This window comes from Prinia subflava, chromosome 6 (assembly GCF_021018805.1).
Source record: "Prinia subflava isolate CZ2003 ecotype Zambia chromosome 6, Cam_Psub_1.2, whole genome shotgun sequence".
In the NCBI taxonomy this organism is placed as follows: domain Eukaryota; kingdom Metazoa; phylum Chordata; class Aves; order Passeriformes; family Cisticolidae; genus Prinia; species Prinia subflava.
In genome coordinates, this window is record NC_086252.1 from 20,540,082 (window position 1) to 20,565,969 (window position 25,888).

Genomic DNA, 25,888 nt, shown 5'->3' on the forward strand with positions numbered 1-25,888 from the left:
AGTCTCATCTGCTTGATTGGCAGCAAAGGTAAGCAACCACTTTGCAGAGAAATCCTTCTGCTGTTGCCTCTTCTACTTGTCTCTTCTGAATTCAGTGTAATTTGGAGTTGCCACCTGGTCCTCTCTGTTTTTCCAATGGGTATTGTTAAAAAGCACGCAGAGAGCTTCCAGCAGGCCTTTGTGAGATGACCTGCCTTCCCCAACAGCAGCAATGAGAGTCCCAAGAGAGGACTTACCCTCAGGCTTCCTGTTCTAGTTCTGTCCCATGTGTTACTTTTTAGATAGTATTGGAAAAAGCTTTCAGTATTTTAATTTATTAATCACTATGCAGAAAAAAGCCCACCGAAAAATTAGGAATACATTTGTAATGAAGCTACTAAGTAAAGTTAGATTGACTACTTATGTATGAGTAAGTAAGCAGATCATAAAAAAACAGAGTTTTTTCCCCTGTGATGAAGGCTACATGATTATAAATGTACATGGATATGTGAGTGTGGAAAGTAATTATTTTAATGAATGAACATTTCAGGAATACCTTAACAGCCATTTGGAGATTATTTTGAGAAGGTAAATGCAGTTATGGGTCCTCTAATGAAATGTATTAATTCTTTTAATGGAACCAAATATAATGTTCCTTTTTTCAGGCAACCATCCATTTCAGCAAGAAATTGCAAGACGTTGCTGAGTATAAATGAAATCATTCCTGTGTGCTCAACACAGTTAGGTTGGGTCAGGCTTCATGCAGTTCTTTTCATTGTGAGAGAGAATACTAACTTCAGCAAAGGTTCCAGTTGCTGGGCTAGGGAATTGGGACCTTCTCAGACAGGTGAAATGCAGGAATCTGCTCCAAATACACACCCAGCAGTTGGGAAATAAGGAAGTCAGCAGGCAGGAATTTGATGGCTGGAAAACACCTGGACTCTGCTGGCTGTTTTCACTATGTGGTTTCTGGATTATCCAGGCACCCAGAAGGTCCCTTCAGGCAATGCAAACCCATTTTCCCAAAACTAAAGTGCAGGTAAGACTGGGAATCCTTCTTCAGCTTTACTTGCATATGGATGAAGATGATTTTTGGTGGGAGCTGAATTGTAGTCCTTCTTTTACCAGGTATGGTCTCTGATTTAGAGAAATGACTCTGGCCTAGTTTACAGGGAGAAAAAGGTGTTCTTTCCATGTGCTGAAAGTTTAGTGTAAACAAAGACTATTGTCATTCTCACATTAGAGCAAGCCCTCAGAATGCCTTCTTTACCTTTTTGACAAGGGATCTGAGCTGCAACTGCTAGCTGGGATTTTAAGATATGATAAAAACACACTTTTTAACCCTTAGTTTAACCCTTAGTGTTTCTGCAGAACTGAGGAAGATTTTCCTGGCTGAGATCTGAAGACAGAGTTTTCACATATTCCTGACTGATAATTCAGTGTGGTAAGGAGGTCTATTCTACTAGTTTATAAATTCTGGTAACCAAATACATTATGTGCTACTCGGTATCAGTATTTTGAAATTTTCAGTAAAGTAATCTTATTGATGTACATGTAGAGAGAGATATAAAATAAAATTAAGAACTTTTTTTTCCTAACTACTCTTTTATATAATGCAAATTTTAAATAATTTTATTACAAAACAATACTTTTTCATACACCTTGTCTCATGGAGCTACCATTTTAAAATGCCACAATTTCAATTTCTTTAATTTGAAACAGCAAGAGGTCTAAACTTAATGTGCTTTTGAATATGATTTTATTATTTAGTAATAATTTTAGTAATTCAGAGGCTACTGGCTTAATCTATCACAAGCCTATGGCCCTAATAAATGCAGCTTATGCAACACTGAAAGGAAACCCAGTTCTTCTAATGAGTTAAAGGGAATTGTCCAGATGACCAAAGCTTTGTAGCATGAAAAATCTCTCAGCAGAGATGGACTGATGCAACAATAGTTTTGCTGAGTAGGTTTGTTAATTTCATGTTAATTTAATATCAAATTTTGATCCCCATAATGGTCCATCAGTCAGCTTGGATAAGTAAAGAATGCAGGATATGTCCCTGTGCAAAGCAAACGGAGAGGCAGGAAGGTAAGAAACCATTGATATCTTACATGGGCAAAGGACACAGCAGCCTTGTACATGGCCATTCTTTCTTTAAAGGAGACAGTCTCCTGGAAATCCAGCAGTGTGTTATCAGCCCTGGGAGCACTCTCTTTAGACAGTCCTCTTACAAGTCTGCGAGACTCCACTGTAAGTACAAACAGACATGGTGTTTTCTAAGAGGAAAATAGCTACATTTTTTCTAAATCTTGAAATAAAAACAGTAGTAGAAAGAGGAAGTATCATCAATTTTTAACAAGTTTATCTTATTTTCAATTTAGGTCTTAGAGAGTACAGAAAAATTTATGTTAATGAAACTTTTCAGAGTGGGGAAAATTTCTTGGGTAAAAACAATAAGCTTTTTAATGAAAATTGTAAAATTTAACCAACAAGCATAGCATTTTTCTGATAGTGTTATATTTGCATTATTTTATACTGTAAAAAAAGATTTTAAGTACTACAATTAATCTATTATAATTATATATATATTATTTTCTATTTAGCCTTAGACTTTGTAGTATTAATTTACTCATCAGAGTCTATTCTGAGTCTATTGTAGATTTCAGTTGTTTACTGATCTTACATTAGGGTATGTTTTTGTTGGTTTAGTATTACTAAAACCTTGTAGAAAACAATTTCCACTGACAACTACATTTTAACCTTGTTTCAAGGTGTGAAGAGGTTATAGACTTATCTAGAAGTATTTGCAATTCAGCTACAGTGCATGTGGAGACAACAGCTCAGAGGACTCCTGAAAAAGCAGCCCTGAGTTACTGGCACTAGGAGGTTCTGCTGCTGCTTTCTGCACTCATTTGACAGAGTCAAAAGAATTCCATACACCCCAGAAAGTGCCTTGAATTTGGTGTCAAGTTATTTTTCCTTCTTTTAGACAAAGGGAAAAGGTATGTCGTGATCAGCTCTCTTGTCTATGAAAGAGAAATGCAACAGAAAAAAAAGGACTTTTGAACAACTGTCTGTCCATCTGGCAGAGAACATAGTGCCAGGGAAGGGTTGTCCCACCAAACAGGGAAGAATTACAAGGCACACCTGGCCTTTCTGCCTGTTCCTTATAAACTGTTAAGCTGGCATAAGTGTTCAAGGTTCAGATATAAAAAGCAAATATAACAATTCTAATCATCAGTAAAAATCAGATGCAGACATGCACAGAAGAGGGATCTCAGTGTAAATATACTTGGTTTCTTAGTATTTTTACCTGACCCTACTCATAACTTTCATAAGAATAGTTTTCTATTATGCTTATCCCATGCAGTAATTTTGCATATTTCATGTTATCATGATAGACAGAAGAATTGTACAGTTCAAGAAATAATAATAGCAGCAGTGAAAGTCAGCTGAAAGTAGAAGAAAGATTTTCAGGGAAAGTAGAAATCAGAAGAGAGAAAACTGCTGTTTTTCAAGTAAGTCTGTGCATTTAAACCAAGGCTAACCAAAACCGTGGAAAAACTGAAAGTACACTTTGACAACACAGAGGGATAGTCCACCACAGCCAAAAGTGTCAGATCATTTTTAAAGGCAGATTGAATTATGTAACACACCAGAATAAAATTTATAAGCCATTGCTTTAATTCTTAAGAATGTTTAGGAGTTAAAAATCTTTCTTGGTATTTTGGTTCAACAAGGGATTTTTGAATTGTACATAGTCATAAGCATGGGAATGGTTTCATTAAGTGCAATGGGAATACTCATGTGCATGGAGTTAGATGTGGTTTAATTCCTGCTAATGTGGGGCCAATGAATTTAATGGACTGTTTTAAAAAACGTTTTATTAGATACATATTATTAACCACCTGGGGAGTGAAAGTAATAGAAACTATTCTCTTGTTAGCTTTAAAAGCTTTAAACAGAAAATGTTTGTCTTGAGAAGCTTGTTGGTTTAAACATAATGTGAAACTCTTGTAGTGATATGTGAGGTTATATGATTTAAACCTTTGCTCATTCATGAGAACTTGAAGGTGCAATATATTCTCATTCTTTCAGAGATAAATGTATATTTTGAAGTTAACTAGTAAGAGCCTTATCAAGCTGAGCTATGCCAACAAAATCTGTTTGATTTTGTCATATGGGACTTGTACGATAGTATCTATTTCAGAGAATTTAATTCATTTGTTGTGAGTTACATTAATTCTATAAAGTAAACGAAGCTTGACAAATCATTTGTGCATAATAGAACTTGAGAATGGCTTTTTGCCATTTTTTTCCAACAATATGCCTGCATAGCTATCCAGTATGGGCTTCTCCAGGTTTTCGTGGTAGGTTGGACAGCAATATGAGCATTGCCTGCATTGTGTTCCAGTGGAGACAACAGAAGTTGTTGGTACTCACTCAAACAGCTTGCAGTAAATTTTGCTCAATACCTCTCCTAGGAAAATAAGATTTTGGCATAGCTGGAACATTTAGGGAAAACTTCCATAGCACTTGAGTGGTTTGAGAGTATTGTTCTTGCTGAAAATTTGAAGCAAGTTGGCATAATTGTTTATTGGTTATAAAAAACTCAAATCTCGTGGTGATGGGAGAAATAATCTATGGATCAGCATTATCTTGTTTTTCTCAGGGCCTGAGTATTTATTCAAGTGCAGAGTTGCACCTTTCAGTGCCTGACGTCAGCTATTAGAATTTTCACCAGTGGTTTCAAAGTAAAATGAGTCTATTGGGAATTTACTTCTCATAAGACTGTCTGAATGCAAAATGGGATATTATGGCTCTCACAGGAACATAGAAAAACATTATCCCCTATGGGGGTTGTCACATTTTTTGAAAAAGCTTCTTGTATAAGAGGTATGAATTGTTGGCGGTGCATTTTTGCATAAATCATATTCTTTGTTATTCCTGGTGGGTCCAAAAATGCTTCTGGAACATGCTGTGCCGTATTTAGACTCAGAGGCAAAGTGGATGTGGAATAGAGGATTCTGTTTTCTTGTCAGAGAGTAGGAAAAAAAGGCTTTATACTAGAAATCTCTAGAAGGAGAAGGGGAAAACACCCCCAAAATGGTCCTTAAATCCAAAGATGCCTGAAAAACTTCAGAAGATGCAGAGAAGAGGCACAAAATATACTGCCACAGAGAGAACTGTAGCTCTGTCTAATGTTAGATAGTTGTGGGGTGATATGATCATAATATATAATTATCCTTCCAAGAAGAAATGAACAGGTATTAAAGGTCTCTTTAATTTGGTAGAGAAAAAAAGGAAAACAGATAGCCAGTGGCTGAAAGTTAAACTTTATAAAAGAGCAAGTCTGAAGTTTGAACAATGATCTTAATAAACTTAGCAGCATTAACCAGAAGAAGTCTTGTGTGTTCAAATTTCCCTTTTCTTTTAAAATTCTAGAGTCTGAAATTGATAAATATGCAGTCTAAACAATTTTCTTATTAAAAAAAGAGTGGAATCAATAATTGTTTTTGTGAATAAACACTTTTTAGATACTCTTTCATCCATCCTACTTTAACTTTTATTTTGGGTGTATGTTGCCTTAGGCTATACTAGTAGAGTAGTACAGATACATGATTTGTAAATAAATATACAAACATTGGGAAGGCAGACTCATAAATATTTTAATGATAGAGGTGAGCATCAAAAAGGTTTGGAGAGCAGTGCCTTAAAGCAAGGTATCGGGTCAATGTGGTAATGCTAACCTTCAGAGCTGTTGTTGTGGCCGTTTTCTGATGACATCTTCTCAAAGATTGCTCTCCCTCTTTTCACGCTAGACTCCTCCTGAGAAATGGCAGAATGGTTCCCAGGCTGACTCTTCAATGGTGATGAAAGTGAATTTCTCTCACTTTCTGTTTCCTGTTAGGAGACATCAAGAACAGGATATGTGTTACAAGTTATTAATAGAAAAGAGATGCGGGTTTGGGGGCAAAGGGAGTGTACAGAGAGCCAGCGGATGAAACATCCGTTGCTCATTTTGTGCATAGAAAAGTTGATTAGATGGAAATTTTATTAACTTCATTTATCATTACATAAGAATATGTAAAAACAGCAAATTATGTCTTGGAAATCAGATGTACATGGGCATTTGTACTTCAGAAATTTGATTTTCAGTTCTGCTGTGACTTATCAACTGAATTTAGGTTAGTTCCATACAGATTGTTTACACAACATCATTAGCATCTCATAATCATTCTGTGGCCTATTGCTAATCAAAGCATTAGTGTGTTGCAGTTTGTATTTTGGGGTACTTCTCCCTTCTTCCATGCAATGTGATACTCAGTATGGGGTTGGACACAATGGCTGTAAAATCTCATCTACAGCTCTTATGGTATGTACATTACTGAAACTGCTGCAGTAGCAAAAAATAGGCTTATTTTGCAAGGGAGGAACTTGAAGGGTTCACTGGATGTCCATTTCTGTCATCCTGAAAAAGAAGTACAGTGTCAGAAGAAAAAGTGACTAGGTGGTTGGTCTGGTGACAGCATAAACCTCTCCAGGAAGATTTTGCAGCACTTACCTGCTAGAGCCCTTAATTACTTAAATGGCATAGGTGTTCAAAATGTACGGGCTTCATTAGACTACTTTGTTTTTAGTGTTTGCAGACAGCTTTATTAATGTATACAAATTTCATGCTACCCTTGTATGTGATTTCACTGAAGTAACTTCTGACTGCTTTTAGACTTAGATATCATGCATGGTTTGTGTGAGAGGCTCCATGCTCTTTCTTCACTAGTCTGTTGATAGTCTCAGGTTGTCCACCCCAGTCAGAAGTGACACAGTGGCACAGTGCCAGTGAGACAAGCCCTGTCACCAGGCTGGGTTACAATACACAGCGGTGATGGTGGGCAGGTGCAGCACAGGCAGGACAGGGAGCTTGGCCAGAACGTGGGTGTGCTGAGAGGAATGACATACTTGTGTGCTGGGGTAGCAGGAGACAGCACCTGAAAGGAATAGGGTATTTTGTGTGGGAAGGGCTATGGCTTAAAAAGCCTATTAATTTTGTACCCTTTTTCAGAGTTGGTTATAAGTTACAATTACAGCCCAGTATTAATTATGGTATTTTGGTTTAAAACCACTCAAGAGCTGACCATGATTTTCTTATGGATGATCCATGAAGCAGAAATGGCTCTGCAGAGGAGAAATGAAGGATGGGGAGGGAGAGAAGAAATTAAAACAGAATGCAGCTGTACATGTTTTTAGATCATGTTTGTCTCCTCTAGGTACTGCAGGCCGCCAATACCTGGTGTAAATGAGAACAGCCTCAGGATCACCTTGCCCCAGCATTGTGTGTGCTTTCCCACGTGAGCACCAGAGAATCACTGTAATGATGTTCTAACTTCTACAGCAATAGAACAAAATAGAGAACTCCAAATATACCAAGTTTTCAATTACCACTGGCATTGTTGAGAACAAACTCATCTAGTTTGGGTTTTTTTGTCTGTGTTTGTTGGGTTTTTTTGGTTGTTGTTTTGGTGGTGGGTTTTTTGTTGTTGTTGGTTTGGGTTTTTTTTAATTTCTATTTTTTTTCTGTAGATACCATTAATAGCTAAAAACTTCAGAATGCACTGTTTCTTGCTCTTATTCTTGTAAACCATGGACCAATATAAATTTGATTTGCATTTTTCTTAACTCTATTACTTTTATTAACTTGTAATATGTTTCTGTGATATTTTTTCAAATTTATATCTCTGTGGTAGCAATTCCATTCCATATAAAATTAAAAGAACTTATTATTTTACATATGAATTTTAATAATAATTTAGAAAAAAATAATGCATCTTTTTGGACCATTTTTAATATCAATTACAGGAATTCATGTGGCCCTACTGAAGAGGTTTCCATATGAATTCTCTTATGGAGAGATTTCTAAGATGTGGCCTACAATGGCAGAAGGTACTTTCAGTCTCAAGCTGCTCTAACCCCATTTTGCAAAGAGCATCCCTGTCTTAGTAGGGGCTTCAGGGTGGTGATTTTCTTGCACGATGGCTCCAGCTGCACTGCTACAGCTCAGATTTATTCCCAGGAAATGGTATTTCCTACTGTGAAAATGCTACTGAAGAGTGTTATGATTATCATAAACTCAAGGTAATCAGGATAAATTTAATTTGCATTCTTTTCTATTGGGGTATCTACACAGATAACCTAATGACAGTGAATGTCAAAGACATCTTCCTAATAAGGATAGAATTAACATTTGAAAAGGCACTGAGGTAGAGCAAGAGGTGCTTAATTAGAGGCTAATACATGCAACTCTTCCAAACTTGCCAAATGAAAAGTAAAACTTTTTTTTTCTTTTTGATAAATACAACGTTCAGTTCATATCAAGCTTTTGTGGTCTTGGTGGGATCAGGTATTTAACTGGGATATAAACTGTTCTGTTGAGCGCTGTTAGAAGCATTTATAAAATTTCATTTTTGTTGGATATAATTTGTTGAAGTCTGTCCATACTCAAGTAACTTCCTGTCATGTAATGACTTCAGTTTTGTGTACTGCCTCTTATATTATATTCTATTTTTGTGTGTACTTCTCAGAAGAAGGTGATACAAGATGCTATTTTTATGTTCTGATCTCATACTCTGAACATGATGAAAAGAGTAAAGCACTGGAGTGCCAAATTTCAAGGAATATGCAATCATTACAGTTAGAAATGCCAGCAGTAAAGATTCCAATTTCACTGGCCTACTGAGTGGCTATGCTTCATTTAGATAGTGAATTTTCCACTTGCTATCCAGTCCTTCACTAATCTAAAAGTCAGTAAGCCAGAACACATGAAGTTTTAAATAGAGGAAAACTATTTACCAAATTACTACTAACTTTTCTGCATACATAGAACTACCTTGGATTGCAGGAAGAATTTGCGTTCAGTATATAAAGGAGATTGTCAGATCTACTGTTAATGTTCAAAGTATTTAATAATTTTTAAAGGTCATTTTTAAATGTATTCAAAAGATGCCCTCATCCTCATCCTGTGTGTATTTACTGCATTCATTACATGTCCTGCCTAAAGGAAAGCTGTCTACCACCTAACTTTCATTTTATGTGTGGTGTCTACTAAAGAAATGAAGAAGAGGGGTAGAAGGAATAAGCCGAAAGAGAAGACAAAAGTGTGAGTTGAAAGGAAAATAATAAATCCATAATTGTATGAGGAGGTAGGAAATAAGTGGAACAGTAGGATAAGTGTTTACACATCCAATCTGTTATTTTAAAGTTACATAAAATCTTGATCTGTTAATGCATTTTACTTGGGTTTTAATTTAAAGTTAGGATTGCTATTCAGATAATTATTTCAATGGCAATTCAGGTTTCACTTTGTGGAACTGACTCCTAGCATTTACTAACATGTACACTGCCTACAAAAAGTTGGCATCTCAAATTCTGATTCAAAACAAGATACTGCTTTGCTGGAGAGTACACAGAAATTATTTGAGGCTAATTCTTTTGCTGGGCGAGTTGATAATATCTGTAAATCCCTCAATTATAGTGGAATATGTATATATGAGATAAAACAGTACAGTGTTGTCCTGTCTGGAAAAAACCTTTGGAAATACCAGCATGAGACAAGCCTCCTTCTGATACATTTCTCATCTGTAATTAAAATTTTGGTGAGAATCAATTCTAGTGCAGTGGGAGTGCGTGGAATCATGTCTGGCATCTGCTGGAATGCTGATGGCATTATTAAGCTTGATGACAGACCCTCTCAAGTGACGATTAGAGAGGAGTGCTAATAACACCTGCTACATAAACTCTCTGAAGCCAGTAAGGAAAATGTTGAGACAAAGCCATGGTTCTCGGTTGATGCTCTGCAAGCTCCGTTTCACAAAGACAGAATTTCTCTGGAGGCTTTAAGAAGAATCCCTGTAGCTGCCTGGAACCTGCTCATTCATTTTATTTCCAGACCAGATCCAGAGATGCGTATCCTTTTCAGCTGGAGACAGTTTTAAACTAAAACTATTTTCATTTGGAGGAAGGGTATAAAATAGCTGTGCGTGTACATGAAACAGGGGCTCTGAAAAGAGCTTGTGTCAGCCTGAGGAAACAAAAGATCTATTTGCAGAATTGCCATCTGTGCTGGTTTTGGCTAGGATATAGTTAATTTTTTATTTCACAGTAACTGGTATATTTTGAATTTCTACTGTAAACAGTGTTGGGTAGTGCGATGTTTCAGTTTTTGCTGAGGTCACACACATTCATATGCAGCCAATTGTATTATATTGATTTGAAATTTTACAGAACTTCTCACAGCCTGATAATGAAGATTGGTGCTAAATAAGCAGCTGGACAATGGATTAAATAGGCAACTGGAGGACATATAGTAGGTACAGAAACTTCCCTGCCTTAACCAATCCTGTGCAGTGGTCCCTATCTACAGGTATTTTTGGCAGTCAAAATGCTTGTGTGCTTTATAAGTACATAAAGAAACTGAGGCCACAGTCAAGTAATTTGACAGTAGTCAAACAAGTTTGAATGAGCCTTTTTTTAAAGTATTATGATACTATAGTTATTGAGTAGCATTTTTTAAAGTAGGGCAGGTACAATACCTTTAAAAAACTAAATCAAGATAAAATTTATGAAGACTAAAAAATAAAAGAACCCCAACCTAGTAAAAGTAAATCCTACAGTGTTTGAAAGCAAATTTAAATAAAATCACATAAAAATCAAAGAGAATTTATACTAAGTGTTGAACCAGATGTCTATACAACTAACTAGCAGTACATTACCAGAAAAAGAGGCAGAGTAAGAAGTCTGGATCTGAGACAGTGTGTTTAATATGAAATATATTAGAAAGAACAGCAAAAAAAAAACTATAGAGAGTACAGACAGCATAGTTTTCTGACCAATATTAACAGACTACAATTTCCAGGCCTGGCTCAAGTCATGGAAACTGTTTAGAAACCAGTGTGATTAGTAACCAAGAATAATATCAGAGGGTTTTTCCCAGAATTGTCACCTGGGGCACCATAAAAGGCTCTCCACATAGGAGGCACAAACTGAGGTTTGAAACACAGTGAACATTAAACATAATAGCTTTCCTCCTCTATCTCCTTCTGCCTTTTAAAATGCACAAATAAATACCAAGGCTTTGAATCAAATATGATAACAGGCACATTCTGTTTATGTAATTGCAAAGTAATTGGAAGAACTTCTACCACTGTATTAAATAAAATCCACACTAAAACTTTTTTATAGAATTCTGCTCTTTTTTAGTGTAATAAAGTTTTATTTTAAGTGTCCAAAATAAACTTACTATCTTCTCTGCATTGCAGTTATAAAAAGAACACTGCTGTATATTAAATTCATGTGTCAACTTAAGTTTATCCTTTTTTTCTTTATTGTATTTATCTTAAAAGGCACATTTAGGGATGTAATTTCTTATCTCTGTTTTCACCTGTACGGTAGTAATTTAGGAATCTTTATTTTATCACTGCTTGAATGTATGCAAGTATGAAGCAAACATTAGTTGGGGGGGGATTCATAAGAGCATGTGGGCTTCCAGCTTTTTGTTTGTTTCTTATAAATTCATGGACAATATTTGATTTTCTTTGCACATTCTTGCTCAAACCTCCTCTTTGTTTCCTTCTGAAATGTTGCCTTGGTGCTAAGATTTGACAATTTCCTGTAATGCTGGTTCCCAGATTTCACTGATACCACTTTTTGAAGTGGACAGAATGTTTTCCTTTAGTTGTTCGAGCAATTAAGGCAGATCCCTGTGTTGTAGTCAAGAGCCAAAAGTAAAATGCACGGGCTTAAGTCTGGCTGCAGTCTTGCCCTTAGTACAAGGTCCAAGGAGTTGACACATTTTCAAGGCTTAAATGTATTTATTTCCATTAAACATACAATAATTAAAAAAAAAAAAAGTGGTGCATTCTCTGATGTTCCTTCCAAAATTACAGAAAGTAATGTATGTTCCAGTGCCCAGCACTTGTCATTTATTCAGGAATTATACAGGGCACCTTCAATGCAATTTGCTCTGTACATCACCAGAGAATTGCATACTGGGGATTTTGATGGTCAGAGCACTCATGAACCTAAAATTCCTTGTAAACTTTTTTTCAGTGATCTAAATTAAGTTTACCCCTCTGCTTTTTTAAATTATTATTTTTAATAGAATAGTGGTATAGGCTCTAGATAGCTACTATCTTAGCAAAGGCTTTTTTATCTAATATTCATTGCATGTTTTTAAATTACTTTTTCCCCCCACCATATTACTGTCTATAAAAGCTAGTAAAATTATGGGTTATCAGCATTCCTTTTTTTAGGAAATAGCGTTTTATTTGGTCAGATACTGGACTGATGTTTGAAAACGAGCAATAAGAAAAAATGAAGCATATTCAACAATGGAAGATTAACAACGAGCCTATAAAGAGGGTATTATGTAAGAGCTGTAGCTGCAGGGAATTCAAGATGAGCTATAAATGGTGGTGTTTCTGAGTCAATGGGTGTAATTAGGGAGAGTCTCAAATTTGGTATTGCTATGGACCATTTTCATATCTGCAGTCCAGCAGTGATATTTAATATCTGTGACAGAATTTCATATAAACAGCTTTAAAGAAATACTGTGCAGAGCTTGAACACCTCTGGGTGTACAGAGTTCCAGACTGCCTAATCTGGAGTAACATCTATTATTCCAAACTTGTTAATCAGGTGTTACAGTTGAAACAAACATACCATCACACCATGACAGAAGAGGAAAAAGAAACAGCGTTCAAGTATGGCAGTGGTATTTTCTTTTACATTTTTACTTCCCATTTGCTAAATGCCTCATAGTTGCCAAGCTTTAGGATAACATGTCATGTTGCTTTAAATCCAGGCATGGAACATCTGGGAAGCATCTTCACAGCATGTTTTTGAAAGAGGCAACAGAGCAAGCAGAATTGCTGCCAGCAGGGAAAAGACAGAGCTAAAGGAGCAGAAACAGAAGCACACAGGTGAGATCCTTATAGTGAAAAGGGTTCCTGAGGGATATCTTCTGTTTAAGACAGTTGATGTAGTAAAATGTGTTTGGCAGGTGATTTGTACCTTCTACCCTATAATGGCCAGTGTTGACATCTACCCATAAAGCAGTACTGCCTTGGACATGTAAAGATAGGAAGTCTTCTATGCCGTACTTTTAAAACACAAACTGTTCTGCTTTCATGAAGATTCACAACAGCAACGTGCAGCTGCTGAGTATGGTTTGTTTGGACCCATTCACTTCAACCTCACAACATAAAAAACACGGTGAGTCCATTTCTCTTTTTACTAGATACTGTCAGAGAATAACAGAATTGTTTCTTCTCACAAATGCTGTTCAGGTTGGAGGAAAGATAACACAATAGACATACTGGAGATTTTATTTTACATATATAATAGCCTGTTGAAATATTAATTGTGAGTATTGGTGCAGGTGCTTATTTGATTAACTTAAACAAATGTTCATTTGACACATCACATGTTGTACTGTGCAAGCAATGTCTCTTTCACTCTTGTTTAATTTATGGATATGTTCTCTCCTGCATACCAGCACCTGTATGCCTGATTTCTCAGGCTTTAGGTCACAAGCTTATTTCCTTCCTAATCAACTCAGTGTTATGTTTTCCTGCAAGTGCTGTTTCCAAAGACATGCTAGTAATGACATATTTACTTCTCATCTTTCCACATCACTTTCATGCTTCAACAATTGATTAAGCTACCACAGGCTGGTAAAATGTTCCAAACAGAGCAGACAGAATGACAGTGAAAATATTTTGAGATTTGTTCTTTCTGACACACAGTTATTTAGGATAACAAGTATTGTCTATAAAATATTACAAACTAAATTTAAACTAAATGTGGAGGTGAAGTGAAAGAACATGTTATAAATAAAACATACTTTTCCAAACATCATTTTTTCGCCACTGACTGTGGAAAGGAGCTCTGCCTTTCCAAGTGCTCTATGGTCAGTTTCCCACAGAGGTTATCAAGCTCTGATGCTGCTGCTTAATAGGTTGGAAATCGTACAACAAAAATAGACTTGGCTAAAGCAAGTTATTTACTGACTTATGTGTCAGAAAGGGAAGAAGTAATTCTTTTTTTGATGACCTGGAAAACTCAATCCTTCACCCTCAAGATCAAACTGTACAAAACACAATACACATGGTGACCTGTTTCTAAGTTAAAAGGTTTTGACTTTACTGATCCCTACAGGTTTAAAAATGTTAATTTCTACAACACTCAGGTTTGGGGTAATTTATAAGTGATGACATCTTTAAAAAATACTTTCATGACTCGTGCGTGTGCGTCTGTGTGCACCTGCGCCTTTGTTAAGAAGTCCTAAGTGTCATATTCCTCAGTTCCCCATCCTCTTGGTGTGCTTATTTAATAACACACAGTCACACAAGAGATAACATCTGTATATGAAGGCAGAGCTTCTTTGCTTTTCTCTGCTTTCTGGAGACTTGAGCCAAAGAATAGTCAGTCTGCTGTAATCCTGAACTTAGAAGAAGGTAATTTCTAAATCAGACTCAAAAGAAATATGGAAAATATCAAATCTCCTCTCTGTTTGGAATGAAATTACCATTTTTTGAAAATGAAGTTAGCTAGTTGCAAAATCTAGTTTCTTCTTGCAACCACCACAGCTCACAGCTCACAGTGCACTATGAAAAATTAAAAAAAAAAATTAGAATCATACTCATCTAAATCCTTCTAAAAAAAAAGGAGGGAGAGCAAAAGGAAACATGGCTGTATTTATTGCCATACACCTTATTGTTCTTTCATATATTTCCCGTAGAGACAAACATAGACACTTCTACTCTACAAATAGATTTATATTTCAGTACTAGCATATTGAAAGAAAAATCCAACCTGATGCTTTTCTTTTTTTCAGTTTTCCTAAAGTGAATGAGATTCTTCTCTGTTTGCTCTATTTAAAAATTACAGGCTCATCTGCAGAACTTTCACAAAATTAAATTATATTGCTCCTTAACTTCAATGGTCTTTACTGAAAGACCTAAAGGCAAAACTCTGTCATCTGCAATGATACAGGTAGAAGTCCTGGAAACCTCAAAAACTGTTAGAAGCCTTTCATTTCTAAAAAGTCTTTTGTGTTAGACTCTCTTTTAGTTTTCTTGTCTTCTACAATACCTGTTAATCTGCTGTATGTATATTCAAGTTTGTATGGATATCTGTTGCTGTGTTACCATGTAATTATTGTGTTTAACAGCATTAAAAAATCTCCTAGTGACAATGTGCTTTGTGGTTATAAATGGTCCTATTTAAATACTTCTCTGTTCCAGAAATAACTGATTTTGAGACTGCCTTCCGAGGAAATTCAGTCAACCTGGGAAGTGTCACTGTCATTTGATGCACTGTCAAAATACTTTTTTTAACTTTAACTTTGTTTAACTGTACTCCACAAAAGATTCAACTCATCATAACAGAGGAGAAGTGCCTCTTTAAATTAAAATTACAACAGCCAAATAAACAGACAAGAAATCTTTTTAAGAGTCATGTAGAAAACATAGACAATAATCAGACAAAAATGAAACCCACACCTTAAATCATTGCAATTTGTTGAGGACTACTGATCATAAAAATCAGCCACTGACATCCTCAGCACATGATACATTATGTATCCTCGTGGACTGTGAATAAGCAGGAACCAAGAAGAACATTACAAAGCAACAAACCAGTATCCAGTAAATCTTAGCATAAGGAAGACTTCCTTTGGAAAGTTTGGTTGAGGCATATGAATATAATCCATCCCATCCTCTTGTTTACAAAAGTGCAACGTGCTCAGTTCTGCTTTATATGTAGATGAGATTTAACCAAATTTAACTTTTTGTAAGTAACTGGTGACACACAAATTCCAATTTTCCAACTGATCTGTCCTGCTTTTTTTTTTTTTCTAGCAACCTTCATTGTTGCTATAGATCAAACAGTAACTTCTCTCACTGTGAGGAAGAGGGGATGATCCCATAAGGTGATATCCCATAACTGTTTCCTGTGCTGTCCACACCTCCAAATAAAACACAAAATGGTAAAACTGAATTGAAGGCAGAAGAATAAAAGAGTTCTTAAGGATCTGAGAAAGAAAAATATTATCACTTTTTATTTGTAACACATTCAAATGTTTGACTGAAGCATGGTTGCTTAATAATTATGTAAATAGCAAAACAAGTTGCAGGGACCTCTAGAGAAACTAGTTAACAGGTGTGGTGGAGGAGAAGGTCTGAAATGTTGATGTGTCCCAAGTGTGAATCATTTGTGCTCATTTCAAATCCAGTTTTGCATAAAGTTATGCCAACAAGTGTAATGGTGTAACTAACATGGATAAAATAGCTCAGAGGAGCTGAAGAGCTGCAGGTGATAAACAGGGATGGGATGTGAGTCCGTGCCAATTCACTGATTCAACAGGGAGGAACACCAGTACTTTATAGAAGACCTATGTGTGTCTGTGTATATATATATATGTATACATGTGCATAACATACTGTAGTACTTTGGGGAACTGTTTATGAACAAAGGAGGTTTGGGAAGCTTCATTTTTACCATTAGAACAGCTGCTTTTCCTAGGGAAAATTGTAAATGCTAATGGGATGTCTGACAACATCCATACTTTGTAGAAAAGCAAAAATTTAATACATCTTCCAAACTGTGAAAAGCTAGGCCAGTTTAGAGATAGGTTAAATAAGAATAACTAAAGTGAGATGAGGATTGTTTCATCAGATGATTTGTAAGTTACTTGTCAAGACCTGATACATTTACTTAGAAATTAAAAACACAGGAAAAAGTTTTCCTCTTACAGGAAAAAAAAAATTACCAAAAGCTGTTCTTCATGATCTGCAATTAAAATTCCTTTAATTTGGTCTTTCCCTGTGGAATCTTTTGACATGAGAAAACATTGATGAAAACAAAAGGGGGAATGCATGTGTCACAAAAAGAATGAGTTAAGGAAGAGATGAAGCCAAAATCCATCTGTATGCTTCTATTTAATCCATCTGTGCTGTAGGGCTGACCATACAGCACTCCCTTTAAATGCAAGCTTTTCAACAATGGGAATTTTGGGGGTGTCCTGTGTACTCACTCCCTTTCATTCATCCATAGCAAAAATAGAGCGATACAAGTGCTAACAGGGTACAAAACTGACCTACAGCTATCATGGGGTTTCCTTTCTTTTCCACATTATGTGGCTATGCTAAATTAATATAAATGTTTCTGAGAGTGCTAAGGGAAAAAAAGATGTTGCTTGTTTAGACAGTTTTAATGAAGGTCTAACCTTTTACATTAAACATCAGTTGCCTTAATTTACTTTCTGGCAGCAGTTCATATGTTTTCAGTAAAGGACACAATTTAATGACCATATACTAGATTATTTAAATGAATGGTTTTAATGAGTTCTTTGAATAGGTTTCTCTAAGAAATAAGCATGAAATTACTTTCTCAGTTGAGATTTTTTCACATATTTTAAGAAAAACATGCATAATCACTTTACAGAAAACGTGGGCCTTAGTTGCTCTAGTATTTCCATGCCTTTGTGTGCTAATAAACAAGTTATTTTATATGAGTGAGACACCAGTATAGTAAACTGATGTTTCAATATATTGCTACTTCCTAAGAAATATTTTTTCATATCGAAAAGGGGAAAATACTTTTCATTTTAACAGAATGGGATTATTTAACAGTTTCAATAATGAAAAGATATGGAGAGGCCTGATACAACAGGCCTAAATTAAAAGGCTCCAAAACTAGACTTGATTATTAACTTATTAATACTCCTAAGAAAGAAATACATTCAAGTTCCACTGGGATTCAAAGTAATTTGAATTCATCAAGTCATTTAGCTTCAAAATTACTGAACTTGGTATTTACTGACATTTACTTGTTTTGTGTTATTTATTGCAATATGAAGTATTAATTTCATCCACATAAATAGGATTGGGCAAAGTCTAAATATGTTTGCAGTTGTCCATAACAATGTCTTTGACTTCTGGAGCAGCAGAGTGTTCTTTATATGATTGATCTTGTTCTTTAAAAGTGGCTTTATGGTTTAGCGTGATTTAATTGATCTGATTTTCTCTATTAATTTTGTACATATACAAATAACAGCATTGCAAGGAAATGCAACCTGATTGAGAGATTTTTGAATATGTAATCAGCAGTGTTTTGCCTCAGAATAAAATCTGGTTTTCCTTTAGAATAACAATAAAATGGGCCTGCTGTTGAAAGTCTGGTTAGTCAAGAGATAGTCCAAGCAGGGTTCCAATATTTGGCAGTCTTTTCCTGAGTACAAAGTTAGTAAAGATACTCGTTTGTGCATAAGGTAACTGATGTAGTTGTCATTTTGGCATTTGGCACTTGCATTTTGTTTAAACGTTTTGTTTAAATTTTTCAGGTTCCACTGTGATTTCTATGGCTTTGACTTAGTTTTACATATTGCTGCTTCCAATTTTGTTCTAACCTTCTGTATGGCTTCTGGGTGAAACCACTACAAAAATCCAAGGAAGATGCATCCTCTCATTCTTCATTCTTCCCTCCCTCTGCCCATGGAAATGCACTATGGCTGAAAGAGATTGAATCTTGAGCAATCTGTTTGCTGAAACTTTTCCACGGCCTTTTATTGTATTGTGATATAAGAATCTTCCTGTGTCAGTCACTTCTTGATGATAGAGCAATAGTCTAGATGTGCCTTCTGAAGGCATCCTAATACAAATGCTGTTGTTTTCATGGTAAGTTGTTTATCTCCTGGTATAATATTTAACTACCAAAATACTTAGCAATCATTAATATTAATAAACACCACTATTAAATCCAACCTCTGAGGTCTTTAGCATAATCTTGATACACATTAAATGCTTAATAGGTACCTTTAAATATCTTCCATATTGTTTAAAGAAAATTCTTCAGTTTTCTCAAGAGAATAATGCTGTTTGAGTCCAAAATATTATTCTTTCTCACTCAATAAGGAACTCTTTGTTCCAATAAAACTAAAAATAGAACCAATCTACTCCTACAAGATCAATCACGTTTGCTACCCTGAATGATCTGCTTCATAGGAAGAAAAGTATATTTTGCTATCTTAAAAAGATTCCTAAGAGCAACCAAAAAGGTCTCCACCTTAAAAGCATTTGAGTATGCCACCGAGAAGCAGTCTATGGCTATTTTATATGGTCTTTAAAGTAAGTGCTCAATAACCCCATAAAATTTTAACCTTTATTTTATTGGTTCCTGTTACTTTGTGTGTTATATGTTTAAAGCCAATGAAAAGATTTTTTCACGAATCACATGAATTTTTATTTTACTGTTCACATAAAAAAGTTTTATATTACCTTTTAGTACCTCAATTTTGTGTATGAATTATATAATTGTCAGCAGGCATTATTCTGAACTGCAGTTTCTGGACCAGAAAACCATGTTCAAATCACCCTGGGCATTAAAATGAAATGGGTAAATGGATTGACTGCACGGACTGGCAGGGTCACCTGCAGCAGAACACATTGTGAAATCAAGTATTAATACGTCTTTAATTGTGAAGTGAGGTATAAGTTACTCAAAGGGGATATTTTATTTACGTTTCATTTTTTAACTCAGAATTGAACAAAGTGAGGAATTAAAATGTGGAAGGTATAAAATACTCCATCAGCAACCAAACCTTGCAGGGGCATTTCAGTTTTCATGCAGAAGAGGTAAAACTTGGTGAAAGACTTTCTAGCTCTAATAATGAGTGAAGCCACCCTATTTAAGATTACTAACTTTTTCAGTATCTTTTACTTCTGTGAAGTATTTTTTAAGTTTCAAAGAAGACTAGCTTCTCCCCAGATAGTTCAAAAAATCACAGACATTTCTCAGGCAAAAATCTGATGCCAAATAAAGGTTGCAATTTGACCAGGCTTGTCATGTTAATGGCAGTGAAGGCCAATGGGTAAAATGACAGCAAGCTTCTCATTGAAAGGGAATCAATGCTGGTCTACAAATAAGAGGAAATGCTTCAGAAAGTTTTAGAGTGTTTGTGAATAGTTTCATTTGGGAATTCTTCTCTTAGCCATAATACCCTGCAATTAGCTCACTTGGTCGGAGCATGGTGCTGATAATGCCAAGGTTGTGTATTTGATCCCTGCTCAGGCCATTAACTTAAGAGTTGATGATCCATGTGGGTCCCTTCCAACTCAGATTATTCTGTGATTCTGTGAATTAGCTTGGTTTTTTCCTCTTCTAAAAAGCCCAAGCTGAACACAACTGCACACTAATTTACCTGATAGCTTGGCAATTAGCACCAATCAGAAACCATTAAAATGAAACAGAGCAATAAAATTATGCAGTAAGGAAAGCTATAGATAACAATAGATAATGACAACCACTGTTAACAAACTGGTGCAAACAGTCCACAGGACATCCATGGGAGTTGTGGCCAGTGCTTGCCATTCCCAGCAGGCACAGCAGAGGGGCAGTGTGAGGATGGGGGAGCTGCTCTGGGGCCCCTCTCCGTTCCTTCCCTCGAGGTGTCCACCCTGCCCAGCACTTACCTTCCTACCACCCAGTGCCTCAAAGTGGCTCCGCAGCTCCTCCACAGTGACAGGGACGTGCTCCATCAGCTGAGATCCACCCATGGTCTCCTCCTTGAACACACCTGCCTTCCTGCTGTCTGATGGCATCTTCTCCTGGGCAATTCTATCTGGCACCAGGGATGGTGGGAGTGCTGAGTGCTGGAACGTCAGGCCTGGTCTTGTAGTATTGGCAGACTCCCACCTCTGCTTGAGGATCTCCACAGAGCCCTTCTGCAGGGGCAAGTCCGCCAGCTCCAGCATGTCCTGCCAATGCAACATGGACCTGGGGTCAGAGGACAGTGCCCAGGGCCAACAGAGGCCACCATGGAGCGGCTCAGGAGCCCTTGTGGGTTGCAGCACACCCTGGGACACAGCCTGGTGGCTGGGACAGAAGCCACTTCCCAGTGGAAGAAGTGAGATCCAGTAAGATCAGATCCAGTAGGAGTCAGTGAAAGGGCTTAGTGTGTTCATACAAGAGGAATATGCAAATTACAGAGTGAATTAAAGGTGCTGTTCAGACATTTTATTCTTATGCTTCACAGCAGAATTGCTGTCTATCAAGAATGGAAAAGCAGCAAGCATGCAATTAGTGAGAATTCCAAACAAAGTGGGGTTAATGAATGAGTGCCTGGTAATCAGTGTGTGCTGCATGAAAGGTGTTGTGACAGGTGACTGCTGATCTCTTTAAGACCTGATACAGCTGTCTGTGTTGTGGGTTGAGTCACAGCATTTTAAAGCAACTGAGAGACAGAAGGGCTACTGCATTAGCTGAGAGACTTCTTGGGTAGCCTGGAAACAGAACCCAGGGTAGTTCTCCTAATTGCACTGCAGCTCTTGTCAGGTAAATTGCTAAGTGTTGATATCCAACCTTTCTGATCAGTTGACTGTGCTCACAAAGGCTTACTCCGTCTTTCTTACGGTGTGCTCGGGAAGGAAAATTGCCATCTGTTATTTTGCACCAATTGATGAATTCTGCCCCCCTTTTCCTGAAATCAGCTCCCAACAAGTTTGATTTTGATGTATTCTGCCCCATAGCAAATACTCAAATGTAAGTTTTTACAGCTCATTCTAATGGAGATTTAAGTAAAAAGAATGTGAATTTAAAATAGTAACAAGAAAGAAATTATAACAAGAGCTGCAGCCCAACTAGTAATTAAAATCTCAATTCATTAGTCGCTTTCTTTTGGAAAGAAATTCTTGTATGTGTGTAGCTGTCCTTTAATATGCTTATGTTTGATAGAGTTTCATTTAATCTGCATTGCTGGGAGTTGGACTTTGGGGTTTTAAAGTAATTTTTAACCAGAATTAGTGTGGTCTGTAATACTTTACTGAGGAGTTAAAAACACAGGAGTGTTGGGTATTTGATGTAGTCCAAGAATAATTTTAAAAGGAGACTTCAAGGTCCACCTTTCTTGAACAATATGGAAAGGAATTTCTTCACTCACAGTTTTCACCTTCTGTATGACCAGAAGTTGGCCCGAGACTTGTTTCTCCTTTAGTTGTTTGGCACAGCTACATTGTGATTATGGCTAACGTCCTGCTGGTTTTCCTTAACTGACACAAGCTATCTCCCAAACTCTTCCTGCAAGCAAAAGAGTGACATCCTTCCTTTTCCTACCATGTGTGCTTCTTCCATGAAAGATCCTAAATGGGTCTGGCTTCTGGCCCAAAATGAAGAGCAGCTGTTGAATTCCCCAGCTGCAAGAATGTTCATCCTAACTCACAGCTGTATGTTAGAAATACTCCTGATTTATGCTGCATCTACGGATTGACTTTTGACAGGCTTTTCCTAATATGCTTGAGAGTGCTGATGCAATGCCCACATTCTCATATATTTGACTTCATTGCTGGTGGGTCCTTTTGCTGATTTTGGTAATTTTCAGGACGTGTTATGCTGTCTTTCAAAAATAGTCTGGAGTGCACCTGCTTCTCCCTTGCAGCTCTCCAGATACTGTTGACTAATTGTGGTAGCTTCTCTTACTCTTGTCTAGCGTGGCACCTATGGCTGATAGACAGTGGATAGAATGAGTATCTGCTTTGTTCACATGCATGCTTTGAATGAAGCGAAATTGTGTGGAATTTCAGTAGTTTATAAAATTGAATTCCTACCCCAAAAGAGAAATTTCCTTGTAACAGCTGCATTTGTGTCAGGAATAAATACGAATATGGGCCCAAACTTGACTTTCAGCCACTTTCTAAGTATGTGTTTTAATGAAAGTGTACCTTTGAAACTTGGGGAAGGAGGGGAGAACCAGAACAAAAAACCCAAACCAGGCTTGGGTGTGTTCTAGTGGTCATTTTCACAATTTTTATTACTGGTGTCTCTGATCTTCCAATTCCCTTCCTTACTTGTTCATAGTAGATTCAACCACTGTAGAATGCTAACAGGAATTTATGTCAAGTAAAATATTTGAGGAATGGTTGATATCTAGGACTGTAACTTATTTTCATTGTTTCCTGAGCTTTTTAGTGCCTTATCCTTTCTGAAAATGTAGGAAGGAAATAGAGGAAATGAGAAAAGCACAGACTTTGACTTTGACCTTGTCATTATTATAATGTCATACTGGTTCTGCTGGTTGTATTTTTTAACTTTTACCATCTATCTGTAAAAATTATCTTGTTTAAGTGACAGGGAGAACAGATACTGTTGCTTTTATCAAGTATCAGAATTTTTTTCTTTCGTGTCTGCTATTTTTGGCTCTCAGCTGTCTATATTTGTCCTATGGCCTATTTATTTCTCCCCCAACATATCTTGAGTTACTATCTCACAGTGATGATAGACTTATTACGTTATCCAATTACCTGAAATGCGGGCAAATTTGGATCTGTGGGCCTGTGATTTTCCTCTTGCCAGGAGGTGCATAGTAGGAGCCCACACATGAGTGGGGCTGGTGGCAAGGCAGAACTTGCAGTCATGTTTTCAGTCCTATCACACCTGCTCGTAACAGGTAAGTAAGAGCCCATAAAAATGAGCAACATGTCTAAAAAAGTTATCAGTGTGATGGCATAAAGGTTTTGGTCAGATTAAAAGTTTGCAGGAAGCACTGTCTCATTTTCCTTGGTCTGGAGACCCAAGTGTGCTTCTGTGGCAGAAAGAGGAAAAATGAAGATTACAGTATGAAAAGGTTATGTTAGTTAGTGAGCATTCTGGCAGAAATGGATGATGGAATTTTGTGAAGAAAGTATGTAAAATGCTGCATAACCTTCACAAGTAGCTCTTCGTAAATGCTACTTGTAAACCTTTTGCATCAGTATGTTTGTTTTATGAGGCCAGTGATGGTACGGCATTCAAACACTGCAGTCAAATTGCAGGTTTTCTTTTTTGTGTGTTTCTTCTCTGGGGTCTTTTGTATCTCTCTCCCCTTAATTTAATAAGAGACCTAGAGTAATTCTTCATTTCATGTTATAAATATGAAAAATTTTCTTGGACAAACAGCTATGGGAAGGCCTGTAGATTTTGTGGACTCATGAATTGCAGGGATCCAGTAAATGTCAGGATTTTTTTTAAAATCAGAAGTTGTTGATAAATCTGTCTTTACAGTAGGATATTAAATTGGTATTGTTTTTCTTGCACTGTCAATGAGACATGCCCTCCTCTACTGTTCATGTGTATTCCTCTAGTAGGTGAACATATGCATTCAAGGAAAGCTGTTGAGGAAAACTATATAAGTTCTACTCTGCATTCCTTTGGCAAAATGGCTACCTGAATTTTCACCATATTCTTGCTATCTTAAATGTTTCTTACATCTTAACTCTCATTTGTTCACTAGCAAAGGAGTAAATAGAAATTATAAAACCAGGAAACTGATACAGATTGTAGAACTATTTATGAATAGTGTTGCTTGTATCCCCATGGGATGATGCCATCATGCATATTGTACTGGTAAGTCCTCTCCTAACTTTAGGAAACAGTCTGTTGTCAAATAACTGGCATTTGCCACTGCATACTGAATTGGATTTCCTTCTCAAAACGAGCAAACAAACAAACAAAAAACAAAAAACAAAAAACACAAAAAACCAAAAACAAAAACAAAAAAAACCAAAAACAAAAACAACAAAAAAAACAAAACAAACAAACAAACAAAAAAAACCCCAACCCACCAAACCCTAGCAAAACAAACCACAACACAAAAAAGACTCTCACACCAAAAACCCCCAAATATTTTGAGGACAGGATGTGACAAGTCCTTTTCATGATCTGTCATCTGCCATACTACTCCATCCAGCTATTGGACCTGAGCCCTCCCTTTCTGTTTCACCCTGATTCCAGTTAATCTTCACTGTCATGAATCCCTGGCATGAGGCTCCATAGGGTGTCTTGGGATAAATTATGAAAAACCAGCACATTGCAAATGTATATCATTCAACCCAATGTTTTTCCCAAACCACTGAAGAACAACCCCCAGGATCCAGAGGAAGCGACAGATCAACAAGCAGCTGACCCCCTACTTTATGGCACTACTGGGAAGGGGCACAAAGGGGTGAAAGAGGGGATCAGTATCTGCCTAAGTTCCACACTAAATCTAGTTAAGAATAGAATAAAATTGTTCAGTTGGAAGGGATTGACAGCAATCCCATAGTCCAACTGCTGTATTCACTGGCCACGTTACTAAATAATCTGTCTTCTGCTTAGGACTCTGTGTGTGCACACAATAGCTGGGCCCATGTGTCTGACACGGTTGCTTGGAAAGCTTGCAGTTTCTTCTGCAGGTAAGCAGAGCCTCCAGTATCTGTAACATTTCTTCATTTACATTTCAGACACTTCTTAACAAAAGCAACTCAGACAGGTTTACGGAGAACTAAAAAATGTAAAGCACTTCCAAATTCCTTGTCATATTTTGAGAAAATACATTATTCGGGCCTATCATTTAACATGCCAACCTTTATCTTGATACAAATGTGCATAGGTAAATAATAAAACTTCAAATGTTTCAACTTTGAATTATGACAGACGCTGTTCTAGCTAATGTAACAAGGTTTCAGTATATTAAGGCAAATCACGCTGAAACATTAATTTCTCATATCTTGCCAGCAAAATCAACACATTTTATCATCTAATAAGAGAGGACTAGAAAGTGCATAATTCATATTCATGGGATTGAGGGAACGCATGCTTATTATTTTTCCTTTTATCCCACCATTCTCATTTATTACGTGAGCAGTATCAGGCCACCCACGAGACAGCCTATTTACAAAAACCAAACAAAACCCCCGAAAAAACAGAAACAGAAAAAGCGCAAATTGCGTATTTGCACTGAGTTTCTTACCGCTCTGTTCTTCTCAGTCGAGTTTTCCAGTTGTGACTCTGCTGCACTCATTTTGAGTGTATTGAAAGAAAGACAATTTTAACATTCTCTAAT

The 25,888-nt window shown here is 36.7% G+C and overlaps 1 long non-coding RNA gene across 16 annotated transcripts; it reads left to right on the forward strand.

Annotated features, from left to right (window-relative positions):
- The first annotated feature begins 49 nt into the window (after window positions 1-49).
- On the forward strand, window positions 50-18,799 carry LOC134552177 (uncharacterized). 16 transcript variants are annotated; one of them, XR_010080786.1, is made up of 12 exons: window positions 60-1,018; window positions 1,340-1,423; window positions 2,143-2,232; window positions 2,754-2,984; window positions 7,251-7,351; window positions 7,840-7,923; window positions 9,038-9,136; window positions 10,261-10,346; window positions 12,673-12,748; window positions 12,839-12,956; window positions 13,037-13,248; window positions 18,380-18,799. It is a non-coding gene; the product is annotated as an uncharacterized LOC134552177 (long non-coding RNA). The 16 variants fall into 16 exon arrangements; XR_010080788.1 differs by having other exon boundaries at window positions 51-1,018; window positions 9,038-10,399; window positions 12,673-12,737; XR_010080799.1 differs by having other exon boundaries at window positions 51-1,018; window positions 1,351-1,423; window positions 9,038-10,346.
- Window positions 18,800-25,888: the final 7,089 nt, after the last annotated feature.